Raw genomic sequence first — 22,059 nt, 5'->3', positions numbered from 1 at the left:
CGCCACTGGCCTATATACTTCAGTTTTGACACGAAAACGTAAATGTAGGTGTAGTGGTGTACAGTCAAACGCGTAGACTTTCAACCTTGTTCAGTGTCGGCACTATTTCTCTCCAGAAGTAATGATAGATACAAATGTTACAAAATTTAAATCATGTGCACTGTACGTATACCCTAGCATACACATAAACTGAATTATACTTTGCACTTTATGCCCAAATCATATGCATAGCCTTTCAAAGTATAGCTACTCAGTTTAATAGTGTTTGCAAACACAGGTGCTTGACAGATGCGCACTCGAAAGTTTCATCCTGTTCGGTGTTTGCGCTATTTCTCTTCAGAAGTTCTGACAGATAAAACATATTCTTAGCGCGCATATGCGCACACTTAGCATGACTACGTCAAACTTCGTACTTCCGCTCAATTTCAGTTCGCTTCTGTACTCAGTCTGAGATAGCGACCTATCTCCCAGTTTTCCTCCGGCCTCAAAACAGCCGGCCAATCAACGGATAGAGGGCGGACTGAGAGCCGTGACGTAGACGCTGATTGTACCGTGGATGCGTAGATTTACTTCACATAATCTGCAAAAGTCGTTCACAGCCATGTTCACTCTGGTATTTCGCTCGATGGTTTTGTTTTCGCATCATACATGTGTTTACAGTGGAAGTTCGATGCGGCTGAGCATGCGCATAACACACGTCATAACCAAACGTTATGTGATTGGCTTACGGGTAACCAATGATTTTAAACTTTAGACAAGCGCACCCACCCCCCCCCCCCCCCCCCGCAAGAAAGAAAACGCTTTTCAATTATGCCCTTCCAGACTCTGTCTACAAAGCAAAGCAAAAGAGCAGAGTTTGGTATTACCAGGCTAGCGCACACTGTGCTAATGACAAAATTTGCATCACAAACACTGTATGCATACCCTGGCCTAGTATGGGCTAAGTGTAAAAACCGGACTTTGGCCTTTAGAATTAAACAGGTTGTGTTTGCTGCTGTCTAAAATAAATTTCCCCTTCGCATGTCAAATGACAAACAGCCTAAGAGTTAGGGTTTGGCTGGTTAGCTTTAGCCGTTAGCTCACTGTTGGCAGATTAACACAAAGTTGAGGTAAGTTGTCTGGGTTTACAGTGTCTGATCAGAAAAGCCAGACAGAAGCAGTCTGTTTGTGAGCTCTGAGCTCAGCTTGAGAGCTCTACCTCTTCCCTATCAGCATCTCTTTTACAGCTCTGACTTTACATGAAACCCTCTGGGGAACTGTGGGAAAAAGGCTCTCCCTCTCTTGTTTAGTTTCTTTACTCTCTGGTCATACCACATCACTCCCTCAGGATATAAAATCTCCCCTCTCCTATGTCTCTCCCTCTAACTTGTCTTGCTACCTGCTACCTACCTACCTGCTACCTACAAACTGTACGGTTTTCAATGACTGACCCAAGATGGAGTTTGACATTGACAACATAAACTTTAGTATGTCTTGTGTAGAGACTTTATGCAGCCCAAAACCATCATTAGCAAGAGCTTTTTTTATTATTTAATATTATTAATTTGCAACCAATATCTTTAAATACAAATAGCTTAAAGACTGCTTCCATGTCCTTCTCTTCTATTCATTCCTCTGGCACTGTAAATGTCTTGACTTTTTTCAATCTTTCTGACGTAAGCCTCTACGGAGCCTCTCGTTTATCTCTCCCTCCATCCTCTCTGCCTTCACAAAAGATCTTTTATTTCTCCATTGTGTTCTTTCGCTCGGCACATGGTACATGATTGCACGGGTAGGTGGCAATCCATCCACCCCAGAGAGGACGCTAAATTCTCTCCGGACCTTCCTTGCTGACAAAATGGCCCAGTACTGTCTCATGCCTCCACAGATTTGGCCTCATTCATAAAAAGAGCTCTGCACTTAACTGCTCACACTTTAGCACGACAGGTCGGTTGTACTGAGAAACAACACATAAGCAATTAAAATGAGGGCGGCCTTCTCTACCTGTCTCTGTGATGCTGCGGACCACCACCAGAACACACAAGGCTAAACTCGAACATTTCCAAACACTATTTGCAGTTGTCGATCCCTCTGGGTTTGTGCTTCACTCACAGGTTCACTACCAAAGTGCTCTTTTCTCTTTCTCTTTCACACTCTCTATCCTTTTTCTCTGAGGGATTAGAAGTCCACAGCTGCAAGTGACACGTTTTTTTTTTTCTTCTTTCCTTCTTTTTTTTTGTTCAGCTTCATCGCTATTGAAATGTTCATCTGTCTGCTAGTGCATAGGCTCTGTGTATTAGCATTGTGTGTGGTGTTTTTTTCCAACACTCTGAAAGAAACCTTGAATGATTACCCAGTTAGCAAGGTGACATTGATACAATGATGAGTTTTGATCCAAACCATCACTTTGGTTATTGACATTTCAGTGATCAGCATTGAAAGTTTGATGAAAGCCAAAAGCACACATGGGTCGAGACAGTGTTATTGAACTGACATTGATTTGTTGTTGTTGACCACAAGATCATGAAAGTATGGCTGCATCCGAAATCACATACTCTCTTGAGTAGGTATACTTGTTTTGAATAGGTAATTACTTTGTGACAGCTAAAAAAGGTTGTTATATAGTATGAGTGTGTGTAGTATGAATGTAATCTGGACATACTACATTCACCATGTTGCCCTTATCATGTTATACCCAATTTGTTATAATCCAATGGGGGCTTGGTTTTAGGGTTGGCCTTCAGGTAAAGCAGTTTAAGAACACCCATTGTAGTTTGAACATGCCTACTGATTAAGTGGCAGTTTACACAAAACCGTTTTCAACTAAAAAATAAGGAGCACTAGAGGGTTTAAAGAAATTAAGGTTTACATGTGGTGACCTGCAGCTTTAAAGAAGCTGACTTTTTAAAAAAAGATAAAAACTTGGAACATTTGTCACTTGAATGTTATATAGTTTCATGGAAAATGAGCTGAGCTGTATTTTTTCCACTGTCCCATACTTAAGTCCAAGTAATGGCCATAGCTCAGAGGTGTTTATTCCTCTTCATGCAGAGTTTAGCTCCAGTACACCTGCCTGGAAGTTTTCATTGATCCTAATGACCTTAAATTTAGCTGGTTCAGGTGTGTTTAATTTGGGATAAACTCTTCTGGAAACATTGGACAATCCTGCCACAGCATTCCATTTACAAATGTTTAATGTGGAAACTGTGTTGACATTCAATCATTAATGGATAATAAACAGAATGTAACAATACTATATCAAAGTTGGAATCTTTCTTGCATTGAGCAATTTAAAAAAAAGTGAATCATATTTTGTTTAACATATTAACATTCCTGAATGTGGCTGTAGATATGACAACTGAATCGACTTGCTCTTAAGTGACATGCTTTCTTTTTCAGATTTCAGAGAACCCAGAGGAAAAGAGGCTGATGTAAGCCATGTAAAATCTGAACTCTTGGACCACTTGTAGTTATGATGACATCAGACTTTGGAAATTAAGTTTAACATATAGTTTAACGTTGATTCAATTACATTATAGTTTTTTTTTTTAATCTCACCATTGTTTCAACATTAGGTTCAGTTTGTTATATGTTTAAGTTTCTTATGCGCAACTAGGCTGTATTTATTTATTTAAAAAAATACAGTAAAATAGTAATATTGTGGCAAAAGCTGAGTTTTCAGCATCTTCAGTGTCACATGATCCTTCAGAAATCATTCTAGTAGGTTGAATTGCGGCTTAAGAAATATACCAAAGTTGATAAAAGTTGTTCTGCTTAATATTTTTGCGGAAATCGTGATGCAATTTTTTTCAGGATTCTTTGATGAATAGAAAGTTTTGCAAAATAAAAGTAAGCCTATTGATTAAAAATTTTACTGACCCAAACATTTGAACATAGTGTAGTTTTTTTATGAACGAGAAGTATTGAGCCTCAATGATATCTGCGCATTGATTATGAGGAACATGTTTTGCATCATATATCATGGATTTTTGATACATTTTCTCACATGACCGACACAGAATCTATGTATACGGCGAACAGGGCCACAATAGCCGTACTTTACTTTTTAGGACAGTCTATCTGGGCTAAAAAGTTGTATCCAACACCTTGCACTGTTTTCGCCCGTCCGTGGTGATGTACTGGAGGTAGACAGTCTGACCTTGGAAGGCTTACTAGAGCACACAGGGGGAGCAATTCTTTGATATGCACAATCAAAGACCTCCCACGTCCGCTGCTGTGAGGAAGGTTACTTTTGTAGTTGTTGTTGTTTTCTATAATACTCTGTACAAAGGCAGTTGACCATGACTTTCATACCAGCTTTCTGTTTGTGAAGGTCAGCAAGGAGGTTTTAATTACCTGGTAAAGGAATAGCAGAACTCAACAGGGGTTTCGCTCAGAGGAAACGGGTGAAAACATCAAACATTGCAACCTGTCCGCAAAGCACGCACTGTCTGTAAATGAACAACGGCTCGTTCCACCTTTGTGTGAAAATTCAAATAACCTCACTTTCATGTTCACAGTAACTTAGTTTTCAGCGGTCACTTTTGGTGCATTTTTCTAAAACGAGGTATGACCCCTGTTTTGAACCCAGAACAGACTGAATTCTTAGTAAGGTTCTGGAAACATTCCTTACAGATTCTTGCCCATGTTGACATGAGAGCTAGCCTGACAAGCCAGACCCACATCAAGATGTTGGGTCTGGGAACACACCATAGACACGGCTCAATCCGAAGTGCGGGATAAACGGTTGTCTTTCAAATTCCCTCTGCATGCAATAGGATAGCACTACAACCAACCACCAGGGGAGCTAGTTGATAGATTAAACTTTTGCCGTATCTGGTCGGCAAAACTCTGAGCACATCTTCCTTTTTTAAGAATGACTTCAGTGCCGTTCTTTGTTCTTTTCTCAAAGAAAAGCTTAACTGCAAGTCTTCCAGAGTCACGGCCAAAGCCGATTCGAAAGACCGCTGTTCGCCAGCAGCAGCAGCAGCCATCTTCTTTGTTTTCAAGTAGCAGGGAATTCACGCGGAACTGTTGCAACTCCGCCGTCATTATGTTAAGCCGCCCACCGACTCTATTCACGATGTGATTGGCCTGACTAGAGTTTGGTTTTTCCAGCTCGCAAGCCAACGGAGAGTTGCTAGACGACAAACATGATGATCCCCATTTGAGGCCAATGTTGGCCTTTCTTTTGTTAATGTACTAACACCTGTACCCCTGTACCGTCTGCACAGCACAAATCAAGATTCGCCTGACCAGACGTTTTCCCAATCTTGTGCTCTCCTCTAGTTTTGCCCACTGTAGCTTCAGTTTCCTGCTCTTAGCTGACTGAGTGTAACCTGGTGTAGATTTCTGCAGCTGTGGCCCATTCAATTCAAGATTCGATGCTTTGCATGTTCAGAGATGATCTTCTGCATCACACAGTTGTAACGTGTGATTATTTCACTTACCGCTGCGTTTCTGTCAGCTTAAACAGTCTGCCCATTCTCCTCTGACCTCTCATTAACAAGCCGCTTTCGCCCACAAAACTGCAGCAGTGCATGTTTTTTAGTTTTTCGCACCATAACTCTAGAGACGGTTGTGTGCGAGAATCCCTGGAGATCAGCAGTTTCTCAGATACTCAGATCTCCCCGTCTGGCACCTACAGCACAGTCATTCCACGGCCTCCATTTGGATGTTTGGATCGAACAAAACCTGAACCTCTATTTCTGAAAGCTGGCATGTAGTATACAGAGGTGAATCCAAAAGCAATGTTTGTATCACATATTGTCTATTAATGTGATTTGAAGGTGACATAAATGTATAATTTATATCCCACAATCTTGTACATGTTTGGTGGTTTGTAGAAAAGAAAAAGAAAATGATATCCTTTCTTTTAAATTCACGTCTCCATTTCTAAGAAATAAGCAAAAATTGTATTGATTGTTTTAGATCATTAGGCATGATGTCATTGTGTCATTGGCAGCAATGTAGGTTTAGGTTTCAGATGCATCCCATCATGCTTTTATGAACTGAGCTGTGTCACGCGATTGGCTGATGAGACGTTTGCACAAAGTGTTCAGGCGTAATAAAGTACCTACTGAGTGTAGATTGTTAGAAATGACATTGATCAGTTTACAATTCTGATCAAACATATAAATTGGATCAGTGAGTGTGTGGAAAAAAGAATACTTTTTAACGCTTTCCCAATGACATCATCTGCCAAAAACGCAGATTCGCTAAGAGAAAAGCAAAGGCAGAAGTCACTGTTCGTGTGGTACTGGAGCTTGCTGCCTGTCAGCGATGCCTACATACAAAAGGGAACCAGACCTACACACACTCACACAAATGTACTAGATAAGAAACTCAATGAATTCTCACATTTTACTGTGTAACAGAGTTCAGTAATCTTTAAATCTTTAAAAGGGATAGTTCCCCCAAATCTGAAAATTCTGCCTTTGTTTACTGACACTTATGTTGTTCTTTATGACTATGCTGGTTGCTCTTTTCCAAGCAATTGTAAATGCAAAAAGCACCATATGCAGTATCATACAAGTGGTCCACGTGGCTTGTGCGTCTTTACAGCTCTTTTCAGAAACCATATGATAGTTTTTTGAGAGGGACAGGATAAAATTTTAATTGAAAATGTATTTACTGATAATCTTCCCCTCCAGTGAGCTGGGACCAAATCATTAAGAACTAGATAATTTGATATGTGAACAAATGATTCAGACATGTTTGTGAACTGGGTCCACAAGTTCATTTCTATAAATAACAACCTAAATTTGCAACATCGGCTCATTGGAAAAATGGGCCTTTACCAATTTTTTTGCAAAACTCCAAAAAACATACCTATTGAGTACATACAATCCACTGCAGTAAAACACCATAAACTTTTATTTTATTTATTTATTTTGCAAATTATATTTACAGGGACAGAATATTTATTAACAAAGACTTAGTTTCGTACGGTTCCTTGCAAATTAATTTGCATCACATAATCAGCTCCATATGATGTTTTATTAACAAATTTCGAGAGGAACACGTTTCAAATTATCTTTCTAATCGGCACGAGAGGAGGCCTATATATAGTTAGTTGTGGCCCAATGTTAGAGAGTCTGGTAACCTGAAGGTTGCAAGGGTCGATTCTCAATACCGGCAGGAAATGACTGAGATGCCCTTGAGCAAGGCATCTAACCCCCAATCGCTCCCTGGGTGCCACAGCAAAAATGGCTGCCCACTGCTCCAGGTGTGTGTTTCCACGGTTTGCAGTGTGTGTGTGTGTGTGTGTGTGTGTGTGTACTTGGATAGGTTAAATGCAGATGACAAATTCCTAGTATGGGTTACCCAACCCGATCTCATGGCAATTCGTACAAATTTTACGAGGTGGCTAATTCGTACGAATTCATACGACCTCGTTCATACGAATTTGTGCGATTTTTGCTAAATCGTACATATTTTACGAGTTGCCCAATTCGTATGAATTCGTACGAATGACCAACCCCTGACCCTGCCCCTATACCTAACCGTCACTGGGATTTTTGTTACCACATTCATGTTAATTTGTTTGAGAGAAAACCTAGAATCCCACTCACTGGACATTTCACCCTGAAAGTGTCGCAAAACATGCAAGAAGCAGCATAATATTATTTTGCAGAAATGTCTCCAGTTACGTTTGTACATTGTACTTTACACAGCTGTACATTTTGGTCTGTTTCTAAGCTATTACATAACTTCTGAAGATCTGTAATTAAGAGCCTGAGTTATGTGGACCACTTTTCTAACTCTTTTATGTGCTTTTTGAAGCTGGAAAACTCCAGTCCCCGCAATGTTACTGCATGGAAAAGAGCGAACAGCACAGTCTTCTAAATTTCTCATTTTGCATTCCAAGGATAAAAGAAAGTCATATGGTTTGAAACAACATGAGGGTGAGTAAAAACTTTCAGCGTTAGCCAGTCTCTGTTTCTCTCAGTGAGCAAGTGTGTGTATTCTTTTATGAGTCTTGAGTTTAATTCCTGATTTCTCTTCCCCTTCAAATGACTTCCAACCTTGTATCAGACAGATCTGTCGACAGGAGAAGGTGCATTAATATACACTCACACCAAGTCAGAATGATTTGCAAAAGTCTTTGGTGAGCATGAACAGCCTTGTCTGTATAAAGAGGGTCTCGACTTGACTTGAGACAGGAGGGGGAGGGGTTACAGTGACAGACAACTGCAAAACTGCTACAACAATAACATGAAAACAGAAGCCAAACAGACAGGCCTGTGCGGCAGGAAGATTTTTTAAACACATAAACATACACACTTGCTCTGCTTGTTCATGATTTCAGAGGCTTACTGGGTTGTGCAAGAACATTCTGTATTCATGAGACAGAGGAAGTGAATGCAGATAAGGGTGCTGGGGGAGAGATTTCTCCTTACAGGATTTGTCTTTGTCTCAGCGCCCCCTACTGGAAGCTGTGCTACCTCCCCTCTCAAAGTCTTTAGACACCTCTGATTTAGATTAGACATTTCTCTATATTCTCTCTCACAAAAGCGATGAATTTCAGTGCGGTGAACAATGCAAAATGTACAGCATTTGCAAGGAGGAACAACATGTCTTTGAGTTCAGCAGAAGTTCAGAAGAGACGTGCAGCGGCAAATGCTAAACTCACAAATTCTGATCTGAGTCATGCAGATCCCAGGGACTGCGACAAAGTATTTAGATGAATGCATTGTGCTTTTTTTGATAGAATTACACCGAGACAACAGATATTAAGCAGACAGCCTACTCTAATGAGAGTTAGTTGACATGTAGATGCAAAGTGACTTAGTAGAATGTCTAAAGTGGACCATTGAAATAACGTTACCAAAACTGCATAAAACAATCGTACAGTGATTTGAATTCATTCATTGAATACATGCCATATGGTGTTACTCCCCAAAAAACAATATTTATAAATATATATAATTAAAATATAATTAATAATAATTCAGAATATATTGTTAACAATGTTAAATTAGTGTTGTATATTGTTAAATTACCTTGAAATTATACATATTTAAAAACATTTTTCAAATAATGATTAATGAAGATGTGTGACAGAAAATATGTTCTTACTTTTTACTTGATGGTTAAACCACATGACATTTTTAGAGTTTTTTTTTTATATATATATTAAAGCTGCAATAATTGTTTTCAAAACTAACATGAATACAAATTGCTAAGAACTTGTTTCAAACTACATCGTTGCTTTAAAAAAAAATGCCCAAATGTCATTGATCCAAATGCTGGTGGGTTTTGAACCTGAGACACCTCTTGTCTTGATCTTTTCAGCCGTATTGGTTTATATATATTTATCTGTATCTGTATTATATTTTTGAATAATTTATTTTATTCAGTTTTTCGTATAAATATTATATCACTAAAGGGTATCAACATTGGTAATAATGCTTTTTCGGGGGTGGGGCGTTTTATCTTGCCTAAGGCACCAGAATCACCACCAAAATCCCTATTTAACCCCTGAAAGTGATGATGTCTCTGAAATAACCATTAAAAACATTTAATAAATTATTTGCTAACCAGAAAAATATTATATGAGGGCAAAAAGGCTTGAATGTAGAAAAACAAAACAAGGTTCAACTTAAAGTGAGAGGGGAATCTGAACATTTTTTTCTTTTCTTTTTTTGATACAGGAGCAAAGACATAAGCATTGCTGCACAGCTTTACGATTTCACACACGCACACTCAAAAAGCACATATGAAGACCCTGTGTCCGTACCCTGGCTATTCCTCCTCCAAAGTTGGTGTGGGAGAGAGAGGACTGAGGAGGGCTGAATAGAGGCTCGGTTACAGACCTGTGGGCCAGAGTGAGTGCAGAGCATTGATCCAGAGCTGGAGAGGCCCAACACAATAGATGGATTACAAATGCCAGGACTGGAGCCCCTCCCCTACACAGCGATGTGCCCGAACAATAGGAAACACACACACACACACACACACACACACACACACACACACAGGCAAATTAGAGTGAGAGAAGCACACAGAGAAAGCAGCATATTGACAAGGAGAGAGAGGAAGAGAGCGAGCAACAAAACTGACTGTTCAGGTCAGATTCGAAAACACACATTCCTGTTTATGTCTCCCCTGGTTCAGAGAGCTATTCATTAGTCCTTTCTGTAAATCAATCTACTGCTTTTTAAAACAGTGTCAATTTAAGCGTGACGCCTGTCAGCTTGACGTCGCTCTGTGGATATTTAACTTGAAGCCCAATTAATCATCATGATTAATTCCTGCACAAACCAGCTGCAACTGTTCAGTAAAGCAACTTCTCCCCCTCACACTGCAGAGAGCACAGGAGGAGAGAGAGACTACACCAAGACTCTTTTGTAATTACTGCTCCCTGGAGAGGGAGGAAAGAGAGGGATGGAGAGAGAGAGAGAGAGCGAAAAAAGGAGCGTTTAAGATTTAAACTTTGTGTCGAACCAAGTCATGCGTCTGTGTATAATATATTTCTCATTTTTGCTCTCCTTCTATTGTGTCTATCTGAGGGGATATGTCTCTATGCGGTCATTTGCCAAGTAAGACACGTTCCTGGTCCAACATATTTTGTTGATCTTGGAACTACAATCCTGTCGAAAAATTTAGTCCTAACCCCATCCCTACCCCTAAATCTAACCCTATACCCATAAGTTGTCCCTAAAATCAGAGGAAAATAATAAGAGAATAACACTGATGTAGAAGCACCAAACCAAGGTTGTAAGCCTAAACTTGACAAAAACTTTAAACTAGTTCATTAAAATCTAAATGGTTGATTGGAGTGTTGTTCCAGGATCAACAAAGATGTTGAACCAGGAACATGTGGCACTTGGTGAAATCACGTTGTATGCATGTGCATAAGTGTGAAAACTGGGAAAAGAGATTGATGGAAAACAAATGTACTTTTTAAATAATAAAAAAGACCAAAAATTCATTTAAAAAGTCAAAATTTGGACAAGGATCAAACAGCATGTTATGTATAGGAATAAGTGTATAATGTCAGTTAATCCATCCAATAAGGATGTCATGTCATGTGTAAATTATAAACATTTTAAATAACTGTTTTCTATTTGAATATATTTTAAAATGGAATTTATTCCTGAGCCTTTACCATAGCTGAATTTTCAGCATCATAACTCCAGTCTTCAGTCAGTAAAAAAATGCTGATTTGTTGTTCAATAAACATTTCTTTTCATTATCAATGTTGAAAAAAGTTGTGCTGCTTAATACTTTTGGTGATTGGTTGGTTGGTTGGTTGGTTGATTGATTGATTGATTGATTGATTGATTGATTGATTGATTGATTGATTGATTGATTGATTGATTGATTGATTGATTGATTGATTGATTGATTGATTGATTGGCATTTAACTGATTTAGTGATATGTATAATACATGCAAAATCTGGGGTAAATAGCTCACGAAGAGAAATCGTATTTCCTGAGGTAACCATAGTAACAGCAGGCTGCTAAAGCACTTTTTGTTATAATCATCATTGGACAGAATATTAACAAAACATGTATACTGTCATTATTTATCACTTCATTATAGATTATAGATTTTCATATTACAAATATATGTGACCCTGGACTACAAAACCAGTCACATGGGTGAATTTTTTGCAATTGAGATTTATACATCATCTGAAAGTTGAATAAATACACTCTCCATTGATGTATGTTTTGTTAGGATATGACGATATTTGGCCGAGATACGATTATTTGAAAATCTGGAATCTGAGGGTGCAAAAAAATCAAAACATTGAGAAAATCGCTTTTAAAGTTGTACATTTATGTTTGCAATTGTGCTGCATTCACACACAAAAATAAATGTTTTATATATTCACGGTAGGAAATTTACTAAATATCTTCATGGAACATGATCTTTACTTAATATCCTAATGATAAAAGAAAAATCGATAATTTTGCCCCATATAATGTATTGTTGGCTATTGCCGCGAATATACCCGTGCGACTTATGACTGGTTTTGTGATCCAGGATCACATATCACAAAAAAAAAATGCTAGTCGAGTTGCATGAAATGACAGATTGCACCTTTAAAATGTCCTAGAAATTAATTTAATAGACCCCCTTAAAAGTCATTGAATAATTTGCTCACTGTGTATCAGAACTATGTCCAAATGTACCCCATCCACTCAACATTTTTCATAATTACTCTAAGTTTCCCATCTCAGGAATGAGGAATACAAAAATGAGGACCCATCTGATCTACAGTACACTGACAGCATTTACACTTCTTAAGCTTCCACCTTTTATAAGATTTCAGCCAGTGCAGTCGGATCATCCTCTCATGACAGTGCGAGAGAGAGAAAGAGCGAGAGAGACTGGTAATACACTCAGTACAGAGTCAGCAGACTTTGTAAACTGCATGAATGAAGAGTGTGTTATTCCATCATTTGATTGATGACGTCTAGTGCAAGGTGTGGATAGACTACATGTGCAAAAGATACAGAAAACAGCACCCAATCGATCATGCAGTCACTCAAGGCATCTCAAACCCGAACTGTGAAGCAGGCTGAGCTGCAGCACATGCATTTTATCAAAAGCACCAGGTCATCATTGTGCCATAACTTATTTCCAGGGTGTTCTTTCTGCCTTAGTGCATCGCTGTCAGATTCACTGGAGCTCCATTTCTTCTCCCACTGCCTCACTAAGATGTCCATATGATCAAGCAGTGTCAAGCAGATCCTCAACCTTTTAACCATATGGGACCCCTCGATGCTTGAGAATGTCTCCCGGGTTTGCTATTAAGATGTTCTGTTCATGCTTGCTAGAGCTTTGAGTATACTTCTGCTCTTCTGTTTTCATAATGATAGACAATCCAGACATCGAAAGTAGAGGTGATAGCAGAATGAACGTGAAAAAATAAGGGAATTTTTCAGGTGTGTGGAGACCTGAGGTCATTAAAATATAGATTTTTTATTTAAGAATGTATTTATAATTTATTATTTTATTTTATATTTAACTTTGTATGCATCTTAAATTTCTTTGCCACTTTTGTGGATTTTCGTGTGGATTTGGTCCTGAATTATGCACTCATGCAGTCAGATACAGTATAAAATATGAGAAGTTAAGAAAACTCAAAGCTTTAAGGCAACCAGCAACAGGAATTTTCTTGTGTTTTCTTTTCTAGTCTTATTTTAAATATGAATAGCTTAACATTAGGGGGGAGGGGGTGCGGAAGGGGGGGGGGGAGTGGGGTATCTAGCTCTTCCTATTAAATATGTCTTGCATAAATTGAATTAAGTAATTATAGTTGGTAATTGTGGCAATTGTTAACACATTCTTTCTTACACTTAACAATGCACAGTAATTTCTCAGCAGATAACCTTCTAATTTCTGTCTTTATAGCTGCATTATATTATCACGACACTTTGCACTTTTATCTCCCTGTTTCTTTAACTTTGTGTGTGTTCATTCAGTCCTTTCTATTTTCATCAAAGCTCTCAGCTCTGAACAGAATGGTATTTTTTTTTATAATATATAAATTGCTGTGCAATTAAGATAAATTATACAGAACTTGGGGGACTTTCTCTTACAGAATGAGCTTCTCAGAGACTGCAAGATGTCCTGATCTAAAGTTGATGTTCACTTTGATCAGTGCAGCCTTGTTCCTACAAGCTTGTAAGGTCAGATTGTTTTGCAAAGGCGGTACTGCCTCCTACAAACATTTGGATGAGTAGAAAATTTGCAACACTGACAGAAATATTATGAAATACATGCAGTTAAAAAGTTTGGGGTCGTTATGATTTTTTAACGTTTTTGAAAGGAACAAGGCTACATCTATTGGTTCAAAATGCAGTAAAAACAGTAATATTGCTAAAATAACTGTTTTGTATTTTAATATATTTTAAAATGTAATTTATTCCTGTGATGGCAAAGTTGAATTTTCAGCATCACTACGCCAGTCTTCATTGAACCTTCAGAAATCATACTAATTTGCTATGTTGAAAACAGTTGTTCTGCTGATATTTTTTGTGGAAATCATGTTGTTGTTTTTCCCTAGGATTCTTTGATGAATAGAAAGCTCAAAAGAGCAGCATTTATTTGAAATAGAATTCTTTTGTAACATTATGAATGTCTTTACTGTCAATTTTGAATGAAAAACCCTTACTCCACCATCAGTGATGTAGGGTCGCTGCGGGTCTGCCAGTCTCCAGCTCCATCATGGTCGGTGGATCCCCGGTCTCCGCCTCCGGCCTCCGCGACCAGAACTCCACCTCGGCCTATCGGTCCATTAGCTCTACCTTGGCTCCCACCTCCCTCATCTCCACCGTGGCCCATCAGTCCACCAGCTCTGCCGGGCTCCCTCGTCCCTCCGACTCCACCTTGGTCGTTTGTCTGCCTGCCCTCGCCTCGAGACTAAACTCCTCTGGCTCCGTTGGGCTCCTCACTCCCTCCAGCTCCACCTTGGTCCTCTGTCGCTCCGGCTCCACCGCAGCCTTCTGGATCCCCGTCTGTGCCTCAGTCGCCAGAGCCGTCGTCATCGCCATGTCCCTCGGGATCATCAGCATCGCCCTAGCTCGTCGGCTCTCCAGCTCCATCCGGGTATCCTCTTCCACCGTCTCCGTCAGTCACCCCCCTAGAGTCGTCAGCCCTTTCTCCACCATGGCTCCTCCTCCGTCGTCTTCGCCCTGGCCGTCTGCACCGCCTGCTCCGCCCAGGCCACCTGCTCCGCCCTGGTCCCTCCTGCCTTTCTGTCTGCCCTTCACCTGCTCTTCGTCCTCCTCCTGAGCCCCCTCCCTCTCTCCGCAGTTGTTCTGTCTACAGCGCGAGGCCGCGCCTTCCGGGAGGGATAGGTACTGTCACGTGTCAGTGTATGTTTGGACTTTCAATTTGTGTTTGGATCGGTTCCTGTTTTCCTTTGTTCTTTTCCCGCCACTTCTTCGTTTCTATGGTTACTGTCATTTAGTTCAGTAGTTTCACCTGTGTTCTGTTAATCAGTGTAATCTGTGTTAGTAATAGTGAGCCTACGTTCTGACGTACAACCCAGAAGCGCTGCGCTGTTACACTACGTGAACTCACTCAGAGGCACACAGAATAAAATGAATAGTTGAATAAAGTCGTTATTTTTGTTTGTTTTTGCGCACAAAAACTATTCTTGTTACTTGATAAACTTATGGTTGAGCCACTGTAGTCACTTGGACTATTTCAAACATTGTCTTTACTAACTTTCTGGGCCGGCAAGTTTCAATATCATAGAAGCCTATGGAGGAGTGATCCAGCTCTCAGATTTAATAAAAAATATCTTCATTTATGTTCCGAAGATGAACGAAAGCTTTGCGGGGTTGGAACAACATGAGGGTGAGTAATTACTGACAGAATTTTCATTTTTGGGTGAACTAACCCTTTAAAGTCAGTAAAATGTCTGTTGGGGAGCATCACAATAAAGTGTTATCAGATATTAAGCAGACAGTCTACTAATACTCTAAAGACAGTTAGTTGACATGTAAATGCAAAGTTACTTATAGTCAGTAGAATGTTTAAAGTGGACCATCAAAATAAAGTTTTACCAGAAAAAAAGTTTAAAATTAAATGGATTTCGAACACACATTTATTTTGGACTAATAAAAAAGCAAACTCAGAGAATGGACATCCACATGCCACTGAATAAGTTCAGAGCAAACTAATAATGAGGTATGTTTAAAAAAATGGACATATGAAATGCTAATTAAAGGCAATTACTAAGAGGAAGATCCAGGAGAGAAACTCTCAATGGCTGATTTACTCAATAACTCTTTTTTTCCCTCCTCTGACACAACATTCACTTGTGGGAGCTCTGTGGTGGAAACACATGACACAAAACAATTGTACAGGTTCAGTAAATGAGTCTACCTGACCAGGAGGTCAGAACCACCAACCAGTCTCCTGCATTCTCATCATCAACTCCACGTGAGAGGAGACAAGAGCCAGAATTGACACTTTGTGGATATCAGCGACGTGAACGATAGGAGCTCAAGTACAGAGCATCTCATCTTCACAGCAGAAACTTGGATGGAGCTGATAAGGTGGGATCTTAATTAAACCACACCTTATCCTGCTGAGTTAGACAGTGCGCTGGTCCGACCGCCATTGCGGCTTCATTGCTCTTAGTGCTGTTTGAAGAACGAAACATGAAAGAAACTGCGGCTCTCGACGTGGGCCTGTATCATTACTTGAGCCTAGCGATCTTAATTAAAAAGCATTGCGTGTTATGTGCCATAACAAAGGAAAATTTGAGTTCATTTAAATCCAATTATGCCCGGACAGTATCTCCAAAGACGATGGAGTAATTGCTGTTTGAACATGCAGGCCTTTATTCTATTGCCATGAGATTAATAAATGTAATCACAACACCGTCTAAAACAAGGGGAGACGGGAAAGGGCGGTGCATCGCTATACCACAGGCTTTGATGGGTCTCAAACTCTGCCTGAAAATACCTGAGAACCTGCCTTTGAGTTGGACTTAACGAAACCTAAATCAAAAAGCGATAGAGTGGTGGGCCGTGAACGAAAAGTGGGTCACTGGTGTTATCTAACAGATCACACCAGTCAGGAAAAACATATGAAAAGATGAAAATATCAAATTAAACTACCGAATTTTGGTGGAAATTGATCTGCAACTTTATCCTCATCCCTGAAATAAATAGAAATGTAACAAAATTAAAAAAATACAAGGAAAAAGTCTATATAATCCAGACTATATTAGTCCTTTATAATGATACAAAATATTTCTAGTTGTGAAAAATGCTTTTCTTTAACCCTTAAATGCTTTAAAGTTTCACCAATCATATATTTATACATATACATATACATATACATATACATATACATATACATATACATATACATATTTGGATCTTCTATATCTAACACGGATAAATATATCTACCAGTCGTGATAACCTTTTGGAGTTTGGAAGGGTTCAGTTTGAGCAGAAGTTTTAAACCATCATCACTGTCCTCATTAGAGCTCATTTCCCAGTACATTCAGCATCTGGTTTATATTCACAATAAAAAAAAAACTATAATTTTCAACATCGTCACAATCAATATTTTGATCGCTGACAGCTTTTTCACCAGATCCACCATCAAGTGACAGTGACACTAATATTTGATTGTGTTCAGTACTTGCTCTGCAGTAAATCTCTGAGCCATTTCAAGTTTTGCTGATGATACTTACTATTCTTTTGTTTTCTGCGGTAACTATGAATGAAATGTCACTTCATCATTGTGTCTCAGACATTCCCACCTTATGGAATAAAGGTGAATTGCACTTATTCAGTCATCAAAGATTCAATTATTGTTGTGCAGAAAAAAAATATTCTTAAACTGTTACACACCTCGGGTCATCAGCGACCCTATACAATTTTTTGAAAAAAATGAATGGGAAACCAGGCACTCTTTTATAAAAAAAAAAATAAAAAAATTAACTGATTGAGGAATACTAAGAAGGTTGATGTCTAACTTTAAAAAAAATGAATGAGGAGGAGGGTAATGAATGGCTTCCCTGGTCACTAAAGACCCAAGGTATTCGTTCAATGGTTAAACTGTTTTCTGTATTGATATTTGGTACTGTTTGGTACTGGTGTCACCATTTGAACTGATTTGTCCAATTTGAAATCTGGGTCCTGAAGCAAAACTAGTCAAAATAGATTTTTAAGTGCAGCTTTAATGGAAAAATTTTTTCAACCAAATTTAATTCTCAGACAATTTTATGGCATTTTGACACTTTTTGCCCCTAACTACCCAATAAGAAAAAAAAAGAGAGAGAAATTAAAATCCTTTAAGAGCTGCCATTTTGCCTGACCCTTCATTCATTTTTTCTAGTCTCAGGTGGTCACAGCTCAGGGGCTGAAACGCCATCCTGATCAATACCTTCCCTTCCATGCCCTTTAGGACAGAATAAATCATCTGTTTAAGAGAAAGCCCATCAATGGAGAAAGAGGCTTCTCTTTTCTGCAGGCTCCTGAATCAGCACTCTTCTTTCCCCGCATGCTTTCCTCCCACAAAAAGGCCTAATACAACCTGATCAGACTAGCATTGACCTCTGACCTCTACCCCTCTGTCTGATGACCTATTGATCAAGTCTGGACCTGACTTGGGGCGACATCCACTGATAAATCAAATGGAAGGTCGAAAAGATGCACATGTGAGGTATTCATTAAAATGTACCTTTAGAAAAGATTTTAACGCTTCCCCGCCATTGACAGGATTTTCCGGCACTGTTATACGTATTACACATCTTCTGAAAGAAACTCTGGTTCAAAAGACGGGCAAAGAAGAAACAGAAACAAGCGATACAAGCATTGCTTATTCACATAGGGATTTTCTCAACTTTTTCAAAATGTTGCTTTCTTTTAAAACTTACCCACATTCAAGAGTTGATTGAAAAAAAAAGAATGCATGAAGCTAGAATAAAATGTTTTATAAAATGTTAGAATAAAATGTTTTGTTGTTGTTTACAAGCAACTGTTGGCAACTTTTAAAAAAGAAAAACGCTTGCAGGGGAATGAGTTAATAGCAATGACTTGAATGAATAAATTGTAATTCAGATTAAAGTGTGTAGACTATCCAAAATCAAAGTCAATTCACACCCACTCACTTCTCAAATACTCCACAGTTTCTTGACTTCAGTTCATTTATTTTTCCTGGTTTTTCCTAGCGGTTTGGATCCGGATCTGGCCTCCATGCCATCAAAAAAATCCCCAATCTATTGCCTTGGCATGAAAACAAGTTCCGAAATCTTTCCAGGCCCCACATGAAAGAAATCAAAACTACAGCACAAAATGAATTTTGATATGGATACAGGTAGCTGTCAGATTCAATATCACAAAGACGCTTTTTGATCTAACGGGAAGAAAATAAACAGGAAAGGTATCTGTCAAAAACAACAAGAAGATAAAATAAAAAGAGAAAACAAATCTATATCTCCAAGGCTCAAATCTGCCTCCATGTGCACTTTCTGTTCATCCCCTCCCAACATCTCTGTCTCTCTCCCTTTCCGTTCCTCTCTGCCTCATTGACATGTTGTGTTTTTCTATGAAGTGTAAACCTCTGAATCTGACCTGCTGCTCTGTAAGGCCTGCAGCAATCTCCAGCATGCATGTGCTGCCCCGATGGGAGAGGTGCAAGTCAAACCTCTATAAATATTTCACTTCTGTTTTCCCCCGCTCACAGCCTCTTTCACTGAAACTCTCTCACCTTTGCTGCCAAAACAACTACATGCTCACCAAGCAACTGGGGGGAAAACACAGCAAAAATCAGCTACATAAAATTACGGTTAAAGACGAACGCTTTGAATCATGCAGCGCCGATGATAAACACTGTGCACTTTAAAATACTCGTAGTAGGGCATCATAATCAGATATTTAGCTTTCATATTTTATTCATAGCATGAGGGTAGGACATGCCCCAAGTGCATGTTTGTGTACGTGTGGTATCCAAATCGATACGACCAAGCATCTCTCTTTCTCCCCGCCACTTTGCCAATCTCTCCTTTTCAACCTGCTTCACTTTCCCTGCCTGTCAATCCTCTCTTTCCCAGCCGTTCGCTCCCTAATCACCCCTATCTCTCCTTTTTTTTCCCAAATAATAAATGTCAAACCTCTTCAGACAGAAGACCCCACTCTGGGGATATATCTTGGCCTTGTGAAACACTATTGACTCACTTTAACCCACATTTCTAACTGCCCAATGGGCAGGCAGATCGTTCAAGGGGTGGAGGAAGGGAGTGTTGTTGTCAGTTATCATTTGAACAGCGTTTGTGGCCGGCGCTTGTACAGTCCTGCTGGTTCCCCCCAGCACTCTCCTAATTCAGCTGAAGAACATGGGCTGGGGTCAAAGGTCATGTCGCAGGTCAAAATGCAGCATTAGCGCATGTCCAAGGTGAAATTTCAGAGGTCAACCGAGGGATTAGCTCAAGGAAAGGGTGACCGGGGGGGTAGGATAGAGGTAGGCAGTCTCCGGAGGACAAAGTTCAAAGGTCAGATGACTGGTGTTGGCTCATGGTCAAGGTGACGGAGGGAATTCTCCTGAGGGTGAAGTTCATGCCTGCTCTGACCTTGAGAAGATCAATACCAGCACAACATCTGCTTCTCGCTCTCCTGCAAATGGCTTTTCCTTTTGTCTTCTCTAAGAAAACGGGTCTTAACCTGGCATTCAGCCCAAACTGATCTAATGAGAAAACATAACTATTTTATGAGATGGTGGTTCTGTGAATTTGTACGACATGATTTGTACGTTTTTTAAAGCATGAAGGTCAACCCCAACCCTCAAACCTAACCGTCAGTGGGGCGAAAGCAGGAAAATGTAGAAATGAGAATATATGAATCCGAGGAAAATTAATCACCAATTCGCCAAAACGTAAAATATTTAATATAAAAAAAAATTACATTTTATTAAAATGAAAAAACTGGTAATTTACTATATTAAATATTCATAATATGCATGGATTTCTTTGTTTCTAATCAAAACGTTTCAAACTTATATGTTCTGTTACATTATGGGTAATCAATTTATAAAAAATGTTCTGTGTCTTTAAAGTCCATTTAATTAACAAAAACCTTAATGACATCAAAAACAACAGCACACACAACATTAGCAATGGATTTGGTTTTCATGGTATTAGTTGGTTTGGCTCACTTCTATCCTGTTTAAACTTACATCATAATGTCAGTGTCAATATAAAAACATTAAAACGTAAATATATATATATCATAAATGACCTTCAAGATGACACCCTCATATAAGCCAACTCTAAACCCCAAATGAGCTCTTTATTTTCATCCTGTTAATTTTCTTGCCATTGTGTAAATAACCAAGTTATAATTAATAAAGTGCCTGAACTTAAGTGTTAAGTTTGACCCAAAGTTTCATAAAACCTTTTTATCTAAATACTTTAACAAAAACAGAAGCTAATTTTAATGCATTTTTTAAAGTTAGATTTCAAAAGGTGCTGCATATACGAGAAATGACCTCTTTCATCTCTTTTTTCCTTATTCCATTTCTCATCCCCCTTTTAGTCACTTACAAAGAAGATCCAAAACAAAACATTGATCTGAAATATTATTATTAGACACATATTTTGGGGGGAAGAGCTCCTTGACCAAAAACCATCATTGTACATATGGAATCTTTCGGCGTGTATTGTGTGCAATTTCCACTTGCTTCTTCTCAGCATGCATCACTCTGGTGCTTTTTGTGGCCAGAGAATGGTAAAAGGCAATTACACACATGACCAAGCTGATAGCCAGACAAATAGCTGCAGCCTTTATCATCGGGAAGTGAAGGCGCTGCTGTTGCTGTGACCCACTGCTGTAGTTTGCATTTCAATTAAAAATGGATGAAAACTTGTCCTATTTCATTCAAAAAGCAATTGTAGAGCTGAGCACTGGATAAGGGTGGAAGAGAAGCCAGGTTTGCTGTAATGGAAAAAGAGCAGAGCAAACAATAAAAAGATTGTATCAAGAGGCAACATACTTTGTTTCTTTCATTTCTTTTCAAAACACTATAGAGATGAAAGTGCGTGTAAATTGAAATCTTAACAGTTTAGTGATTTACACAGGAAAAAAAAATAGATATATAATTCTATATATATATATCATTAGAAAAAGCAAGGCTATAAACTCAAAAGGAATTGAAAATGCATTTGTATACTTGTGCAGCACCTGCTCAAAATGCACACCAAATTTTTATAATGTGCCATGATTAAAGATTAAAGTAGCATAATTTGTGCTGTTTTGATAAAAGGTTTGAAAATTCCTTAATCAAAACATGTTGAATATTCATTAAGTTGTTTGTGAGAGGTTAATTTCATAAACACAAATACAATGCTCTGGCATTATGTATGAAAATGAATAAAATTGTGTCATACTCCTCTAATATGATCATCAATCTTCAGGGTGGTGGTAAAATTTAAAAACGTAGAGGGCGCAGGTCAAACACACCTTTCAAACTAATTTCAAACAAAAAGTTCAACACTCTTACCTCAGCAATAAATGCATACACAACTGTGGTTTAACTTGTTGCTTGTTCATATTGATTTGGATCATCAAAGGTCAGCAGCAAAGACATTGGTT

General features: G+C 38.8%; 1 long non-coding RNA gene across 1 annotated transcript in view; it reads right to left on the bottom strand.

Moving 5' to 3' along the window:
* Window positions 1–20,434: 20,434 nt before the first annotated feature.
* The window catches only part of LOC308692154, a 47,699-nt gene continuing 46,074 nt past the window's right edge, over window positions 20,435–22,059 (bottom strand). Inside the window, exon 3 of the long non-coding RNA XR_014030307.1 lies at window positions 20,435–21,402. This is a non-coding gene — a long non-coding RNA (uncharacterized lncRNA). The remainder of the gene's footprint in view (window positions 21,403–22,059) is intronic.

This window comes from Scardinius erythrophthalmus (genome assembly GCF_964197995.2).
Source record: "Scardinius erythrophthalmus genome assembly, chromosome: 6".
NCBI classification, from domain to species: domain Eukaryota; kingdom Metazoa; phylum Chordata; class Actinopteri; order Cypriniformes; family Leuciscidae; genus Scardinius; species Scardinius erythrophthalmus.
Note: the sequence above shows the minus strand (reverse complement) of the source record. Positions and strands in the feature narration are given on the sequence as shown.